Consider the following 8,942-nt stretch of genomic DNA (forward strand, 5'->3'; position numbering starts at 1 on the left):
ATTTTAGGTGTATTTTCGAATTAATATTAAATCCAGGAATTTTTAGAAAATGCTTAAAACTTTGTAAATTCATATAAAATAATCTATAACTCCGATGAAAATAATTTATATATGAAAAGTGATCAGAAAAACGAGACGAAACTGTTGGTGCAATCCATTCATCTGTCACGTGCCCTTAGCATAGCGAACATGGAACCGTCTTCCTCCGTTTCATCTGTCCGAAAATGCCAAACTCCAGGAATATTTTCCTGGATGTTTCCCCCCTTCGCCGGTATTACCTCTCACTGCGTTAGGGCACACCTAGCACTGCGTATTACCTTGTTATGCTTTGGGATGCTTTGATTGCTCTGTTATTTATTGTGTTCCCCCTCTGTTACTTCTTTCCCGTAGACCCCGAGGCTGCCGACGACCCCCAGTTCGACTACGGTGTTGACGACACGTCCTTCTTGCCAGAGCAACCAGGCAAGCCCCCCCCCCCCTTGATCACCAGATATCGCCTATTCTTCTCTATACTGCTTGCGTTAGAGTAGTGTAGCATGTTACTGCTTTCAGTTAATCCTATACTGCTGCATAGCCTGTCCTTGCTACTACTGTTGTTACCTTTACCTGCTATCCTACTGCTTAGTATAGGATGCTAGTGTTCCATCAGTGGCCCTACACTCTTGTCTGTCTGCCATGCTATACTACTGGGCCGTGATCACTTCGGGAGGTGATCATGGGCATATACTATATACTTTACACTGTTACATTACCCGTGATACTGTTCGGAGATGGGGGCTGAAGGGGCAGGTGGTTCCACCCGGGTAGTGGTGGGCCTGGGTTCCCGACGGCCCCCGACTGTTACTTTGTGGCGGAGTGACAGGGCAGGTTGAGACCACCTAGGAGAGAGGTGGCCTGGCCCTGGTCGGCGTTCGCGGATACTTAACACGTTTAATGAGATCTGGGTATTTGATCTGAGTCTGGCCATTTGGACTATACGCACTAACCAACTACGTGGGAAAGTTATGGGCACTCGACGTCGTGGTATCAGCCGAAGCCTTCGTGACGTCAGCGACTGAGCGGCGCGCGCCGGATTGGACTGGAACGCCTGTTAGGCTAGGTCTGCTTCTGGCCGCCCTCGCAACGTGCAGGTGTGCAATGGGCGATGGGCCCAGACCCCTGCACCATAGGATTTAGACCGGCGTGCTGACCTCTCTGTTGTGCCTAGGTGGGGCTGCGACGTGTTGATCTTCCGCGGCCGGGCATGACCCCGAAAAGTGTGTCCGGCCAAATGGGATCAAGCGTGTTGGGTTATATGGTGCACCCCTACAGGGAAGTTTATCTATTCGAATAGCCGTGTCCCTCGGTTAAAGGACGACCCGGAGTTGTACCTTGACCTTATGACAACTAGAACCGGATACTTAATAAAACACACGTTTCCAAGTGCCAGATATAACCCGGTGATCGCTCTCTAACAGGGCAACAAGGAGGGGATCGCCGGGTAGGATTATGCTACGCGATGCTACTTGGAGGACTTCAGTCTACTCTCTTCTACATGCTGCAAGACGGAGGCTGCCAGAAGCGTAGTCTTCGACAGGATTAGGTATCCCCCTCTTATTCTGGAATTCTGCAGTTCATTCCACTGATATGGCCCTTTACACATATACCCATGCATATGTAGTGTATCTCCTTGCTTGCGAGTACTTTGGATGAGTACTCACGGTTGCCTTGTTCCCCTTTTCCCCATTTCTCTACCCGATTGCAGCGACCAGACGATGGAGCCCAGGATCCAGACGCCACCGTCGATGACGACTCCTTCTACACTAGAGGTGCCTACTACTACGTGCAGCCCGCTGACAACGACCAGTAGTTAGGAGGATCCCAGGCAGGAGGCCTGCGCCTCGTTCGATCTGTATCCCCGTTTGTGCTAGCCATCTTGTGGCAACTTGTTTAACTTATGTCTGTACTCAGATATTGTTGCTTCCGCTAACTCGTCTTTGATCGAGCACTTGTATTCGAGCCCTCGAGGCCCCTGGCTTGTATTATTATGGTTGTATGACTTATTTATGTTTTTAGAGTTGTGTTGTGATATCTTCCCGTGAGTCCCTGATCTTGATCGTACACGTTTGCGTGCATGATTAGTGTACGATTGAATTAGGGGCGTCACAAGCACCATCTCATCTCAAAACCCTAGTTCATCTCTTGTATCCAATTCTTGTCTCTAAGTCCGGGATTGATGCGAGTAGGTTGCTAGTAGTGTTAATTACTCCTTGTACTTGATGCTAGTTGGTTTATTTGGTGGAAGGTTATATGTTCAGATCCTATATGCATATTATTACCCCTCTGATTATGTACATGAATATGCTTTGTGAGTAGTAACGTTTGTTCCTGAGGACAAGGGAGAAGTCTTGCTATTAGTAGTCATGTGAATTTGGTATTCGTTCGATATTTTGATGAGATGTATGTTGTCTAGCTTCTAGTGGTGTTATGTGAACGTCGACTACATAACACTTCTCCATTATTTGGGCCTAGAGGAAGGCATTGGGAAGTAATAAGTAGATGATGGGTTGCTAGAGTGACAGAAGCTTAAACCCTAGTTTATGCGTTGCTTCATAAGGGGCTGACTTGGATCCATATGTTTCATGCTATGGTTAGGTCTACCTTAATACTTTTGTTGTAGTTGCGGATGCTTGCAATAGAGGTTAATCATAAGTGGGATATTTGTTCAAGTAAGAACAGCACCCAAGCACTGGTCCACCCACATATCAAATTATCAAAGTACCGAACGCAAATCATATGAACGTGATGAAAACTAGCTTGACGATATTCCCATGTTTCCTCGGGAGCGCTTTTCCTATTATAAGAGTTTGTCTAGGCTTGTCCTTTGCTACAAAAGGATTGGGCCACCTTGCTGCACTTTATTTACTTTTGTTACTTGTCGCTCGTTACAATTTATCCTATCACAAAACTATCTGTTACCACTTATTTCAGTACTTGCAGAGAATACCTTGCTGAAAACCGCTTGTCACTTCCTTCTGCTCCTCGTTGGGTTCGACACTCTTACTTATCGAAAGGACTATGATAGATCCCCTATACTTGTGGGTCATCAATATTCTTGTCTGGCGCCGTTGCCGGGGAGTGAAGCGCCTTTGGTAGGTGGAATTTGGTAAGGAAAAATTTATATAGTGTGCTGAAATTTACTGTCACTTGTTACTATGGAAAGTAATCCTCTGAGGGGCTTGTTCGGGGTATCTTCACCCCGACCAGTAGAGCAAAGAGTTGCTCCTCAACCTTCTGAACCTATTGATAATGAAATTCCTTTTGAATTTCCTTCGGGTATGATGAAAAAACTGCTAGCTAATCCTTTTACAGGAGATGGAACAAAGCATCCTTATGAGCACTTAATATATGTGGATGAAGTTTGTGGATTATTTAAGCTTGCAGGTATACCCGATGATGTTGCTAAGAAGAAGGTCTTCCCTTTATCTTTGAAGGGAGACGCATTGACATGGTATAGGCTATGTGATGATACGAGATCATGGAACTATAGAAGATTGAAACTGGAATTTCATCAAAAATATTACCCTATGCATCTTGTTCATCGTGATCGCAATTATATATATATATATATAATTTCTGGCCTCGCGAAGGTGAAAGCATCGCTCAATTTTGGGGGAGGCTTAAATCAATGTTATATTCATGCCCCAATCATGAGCTTCCAAGAGAAACAATTATTCAAAAAAATTATGCTCGGCTTTCTGAAAACAATCGCACCATGCTCGATACTTCTTGTGCTGGCTCTTTTATGATGAAGACTATCGGATTTAAATGGGATTTATTGGATAGAATTAAATGCAACTCTGAAGATTGGGATCTCGACGAAGGTAAGGAGTCAGGTATGACACCTAAGTTTGATTGTGTTAAATCTTTTAGGGATACCGATATTTTCCGTAAGTTTAGCACTAAGTATGGACTTGACTCTGAGATAGTAGCCTCTTTCTGCGAATCTTTTGCTACTTATGTTGATCTCCCTAAGGAGAAGTGGTTTAAATATCATCCTCCCATAGAAGTAAAAGTAGCTGCACCTATTAAAGTTGAAGAAAAGACTGTCACTTATAATGATCCTATTGTTCCTACTTCTTATGTTGAGAAACCACCTTTCCCTGTTAGAATAAAGGATCATGCTAAAGCTTCAACTGTGGTTCATAAAAGCAATATTAGAACTTATACACCTCCGGAGCAAGTTAAAGTTGAACCTAATGTTGCTATTGTTAAAGATCTCTTAGCTAATAATATTGATGGGCATGTCATTCAATTCTGTGGTGAAACTGCTAGAATTGCCAAACCTTGTGCTAAAGATAAACATAGACCTGTGGTAGGTGTGCCTGTTATTTCTGTTAAAATAGGAGATCACTGTTATCATGGTTTATGTGATATGGGTGCTAGTGCTAGTGTTATACCTCATACTTTATACGAAGAAATTAAGCACGAAATTGCACCTACTGAGTTAGAAGGTATTAATGTTACAATTAAACTTGCCAATAGAAATACTATATCAGCAATGGGAATTGTTAGAGATGTTGAAGTCTTGTGTGGGAAAACTAAATATCCTGCTGATTTTCTTGTTCTTGGTTCCCCACAAGATAGCTTTTGTCCCATTATATTTGGTGGACCCTTCTTGAATACTGTTAATGCACAGATAGATTGCAATAATAATGTTGTTACTACTGGTTTGGGTGATATGATTCATGAGTTTAACTTCTCTAAATTTAGTAAACAACATCATGAAGAAGAATTGCCTAGTAAAGATGAAATTATTGGTCTTGCTTCTATTGTTGTACCTCCTAGTGATCCTTTAGAACATTATTTGCTAGACCATGAAAATGATATGTTTATGAATGAAAGAAGGGAAATAGATGAAGTATTCTTTAAACAGGAACCTATTCTGCAACACAATTTGCCTGTTGAAATCCTAGGGGATCCCCCTCCACCCAAGGGTGATCCCGTGTTTGAGCTTAAGCCGTCGCCTGATAATCTTAAATATGCTTATCTTGATGAAAAGAAGATATATCCTATTATTATTAGTGCTAACCTTTCAGAGCATGAAGAAGAAAGATTATTGAAAACTCTGAAGAAGCACCATGCTGCTATTGGATATACTCTTGATGATCTTAAGGGCATTAGTCCCACTCTATGTCAACATAAAATAAATTTGGAAGCGGATGCTAAACCAGTTCGTGATCCCCAACGACGTCTGAATCCTAAGATGAAAGAAGTGGTAAGAAAAGAAATACTCAAGCTTCTAGAGGCAGGTATAATTTATCCCGTCGCTGATAGTCAGTGGGTAAGTCCTGTCCATTGTGTCCCTAAGAAGGGAGGTATTACTGTTGTTCCTAATGACAAACATGAATTAATTCCACAAAGAATTATTACAGGTTATAGGATGGTAATTGATTTCCGCAAATTAAATAAGGCTACTAAGAAAGATCATTACCCCTTACCTTTTATTGATCAAATGCTAGAAAGATTATGCAAACATACACATTATTGTTTTCTAGACGGTTATTCTAGTTTCTCTCAAATACCTGTGTTGGCTAAAGATCAATCAAAGACTACTTTTACATGCCCTTTTGGTACTTTTGCTTATAGACGTATGCCTTTTGGTTTATGTAATGCACCTGCTATCTTTCAAAGATGCATGATGGCTATATTCTCTGATTTTTGTGAAAAGATTTTTGAGGTTTTCATGGACGACTTTTCCGTCTATGGGTCCACTTTTGATGATTGCTTGAGCAATCTTGATCGAGTTTTGCAGAGAAGTGAAGAAACTAATCTTGTCTTGAATTGGGAAAAGTGCCACTTTATGGTTAATGAAGGAATTGTCTTGGGGCATAAAGTTTCCGAAAGAGGTATTGAAGTTGATAAAGCCAAGGTTGATGCTATTGAAAAGATGCCATGTCCCAAGGACATCAAAGGTATAAGTTTCCTCGGTCACGCCGGATTTTATAGGAGGTTCATTAAGGACTTCTCAAAAATTTCTCGGCCTCTGACTAATTTATTACAAAAAGATATACCATTTGTCTTTGATGATGATTGTGTAGAAGCATTTGAGATACTTAAGAAAGCATTAGTCTCTGCACCTGTTGTTCAGCCACCTGATTGGAATTTACCCTTTGAAATTATGTGTGATGCTAGTGATTATGCCGTAGGTGCTGTACTAGGTCAAAGAGTTGATAAGAAATTAAATGTTATCCATTATGCTAGTAAGACTCTAGACAATGCTCAAAGAAATTATGCTACTACTGAAAAAGAACTTTTAGCAGTTGTATTTGCTTGTGATAAGTTTAGACCCTATATTGTTGATTCTAAGGTAACTATTCACACTGATCATGCTGCTATTAAATATCTCATGGAAAAGAAAGATGCTAAACCTAGACTTATTAGATGGGTTCTCTTGCTACAAGAATTTGATTTGCATATTGTTGATAGGAAGGGAGCTGAGAACCCCGTTGCAGACAACTTGTCTAGGTTAGAAAATGTTCTTGATGACCCACTACCTATTGATGATAGCTTCCCTGATGAGCAATGAAATGTTATAAGTACTTCTCGTAGTACTCCTTGGTATGCTGATTATGCTAATTATATCGTTGCTAAGTTTATACCACCTAGTTTCACATACCAACAAAAGAAAAAGTTCTTCTATGATTTGAGACATTACTTTTGGGATGACCCACATCTTTATAAAGAAGGAGTAGATGCTGTTATTAGACGTTGTGTACCTGAGCATGAACAGGAACAGATCCTACGCAAGTGTCACTCCGAAGCTTATGGAGGACACCACGCTGGAGATAGAACTGCACATAAGGTATTGCAATCCGGTTTTTATTGGCCTACTCTCTTCAAGGATGCCCGTAAGTTTTTCTTGTCATGTGATGAATGTCAAAGAATTGGTAATATTAGTAGACGTCAAGAAATGTCTATGAATTATTCACTTGTTATTGAACCATTTAATGTTTGGGGCTTTGATTATATGGGACCCTTTCCTGCCTCTAATGGATATACACATATTCTAGTTGCTGTTGATTACGTTACTAAGTGGGTAGAAGCTATTCCAACTAGTAGTGCTGATCATAACACTTCTATTAAATTGCTTAAAGAAGTTATTTTTCCGAGGCTTTGAGTCCCTAGATATTTAATGACTGGTGGTGCTTCGCACTTTATTCATGGTGCTTTCCGTAAAATGCTTGCTAAGTATGATGTTAATCATAGAATTGCATCTCTTTATCACCCGCAGTCTAGCGGTCAAGTAGAATTGAGCAATAGAGAGCTCAAATTATTTTGCAAAATACTGTTAATAGGTCTAGAGAGAATTGGTCCAAGAAACTTGATGATGCATTATGGGCCTATAGAACTGCATATAAAAATCCTATGGGTATGTCTCCATATAAAATGGTTTATGGAAAAGCATGTCATTTACCTCTCGAACTAGAACATAAGGCATATTGGGCTATTAAAGAGCTCAATTATGATTTTAAACTTGCCGGTGAGAAGAGGTTATTTGATATTAGCTCACTTGACGAATGGAGAACCCAAGCTTATGAAAATGCCAAGTTGTTTAAAGAAAAAGTTAAAAGATGGCATGACAAAAGGATACAAAAGCGTGAGTTTAACATAGGTGATTATGTATTGTTATACAACTCTCGTTTAAGATTTTTTTGTAGGAAAACTTCTCTCTAAATGGGAAGGCCCCTATGTTATCGAGGAGGTCTATTGTTCCGGTGCCATAAAAATCAACAACTTTGAAGGCACAAATCCGAAGGTGGTAAATGGCCAAAGAATTAAACATTATATATCAGGTAATCCTATAAGTGTTGAAACCAATGTTATTGAAACTGTAACCCCGGAGGAATACATAAGAGAGGCTTTCCAGAATGTTTCAGACTCCGAAAAGGAATAGGTATGTGGTACGGTAAGTAAAGCGACTCCAAAACAAATTTTAAGGCAATATTTCTCCGTTTTGGAATATATAGAAAAATAGAAAAATAAGTAGCAGACCGGGAAGGACACGAGGGTTCCACGAGGGTGGAGGGCGCGTCCTACCCCCCTGGGCGCGCCCCCCTACCTCGTGAGCACCTCGTGTGCCTTCCGGACTCCGTTTTCTTGCACGATACGTATTTTGGTCGGTAAAAATTCATTATATAACCTCCCGAAGGTTTTGACTCCCGTATTCTTGTTTCGAGCTGTTGCTGCTGCAGATTTGAGCCAGATGTCTTCTCAAGAGTCAGTCGGGGAGAGTCGGGTGTCTCATCCGGCATTAGAACCAAGGGCAAACAGCGACGTTGACCACTTTGGGTCAGCAACGGAGGAAGAGATGGAGGCTGATTTGATGAGAGTAGATGCCATGGAGGATCAAGAAGTCACTTCTCGCTTCCAAGCTGGGCTCGCGATGGGGGAACTACAGAGCTCGGCCATTCCAAACTCGGTTGTCCCTTCCCATGTTAGATTTCTTTCTTATGAAAATATGAAGAGGAGTGTCACTTGTTCTCCCGCAGCTATGCAACACCCTTGGGTGCAAGGAGCTTTAGCTGTTACAGGAAAGCTTCGTAAGGAAATAATGGACCTTAAGCAGCAAATCAATAAGCTCGAGGAGGAGAATCGTATCCTGAAGGGCATCATCGCCAAGAATATTTCACCAACAATAAAGAGGGAGACATAATCACATGGGTATGGGCACTCCCCTTGGCAACTGCCAAGCTTGGGGGAGGTGCCCCGGTATCGTATCACAATCACATCTCCTATCTTTACCGTTTTTCTTAGTTCGATCCTATTAGTAGTATCTTGAACTAGTAGAATAATGTTTATGGCATGATCTAGTTTTGAGTTTTGCTTTATGATCTCTCTTTGTAATCGAGTCCGTGAGTTATATAATAAAGATTAGTGTTGAGTCAAGGGCTTCATTATTT

Source organism: Triticum urartu, chromosome 1 (genome assembly GCF_003073215.2).
Source record: "Triticum urartu cultivar G1812 chromosome 1, Tu2.1, whole genome shotgun sequence".
Classification (NCBI taxonomy): Eukaryota; Viridiplantae; Streptophyta; class Magnoliopsida; order Poales; family Poaceae; genus Triticum; species Triticum urartu.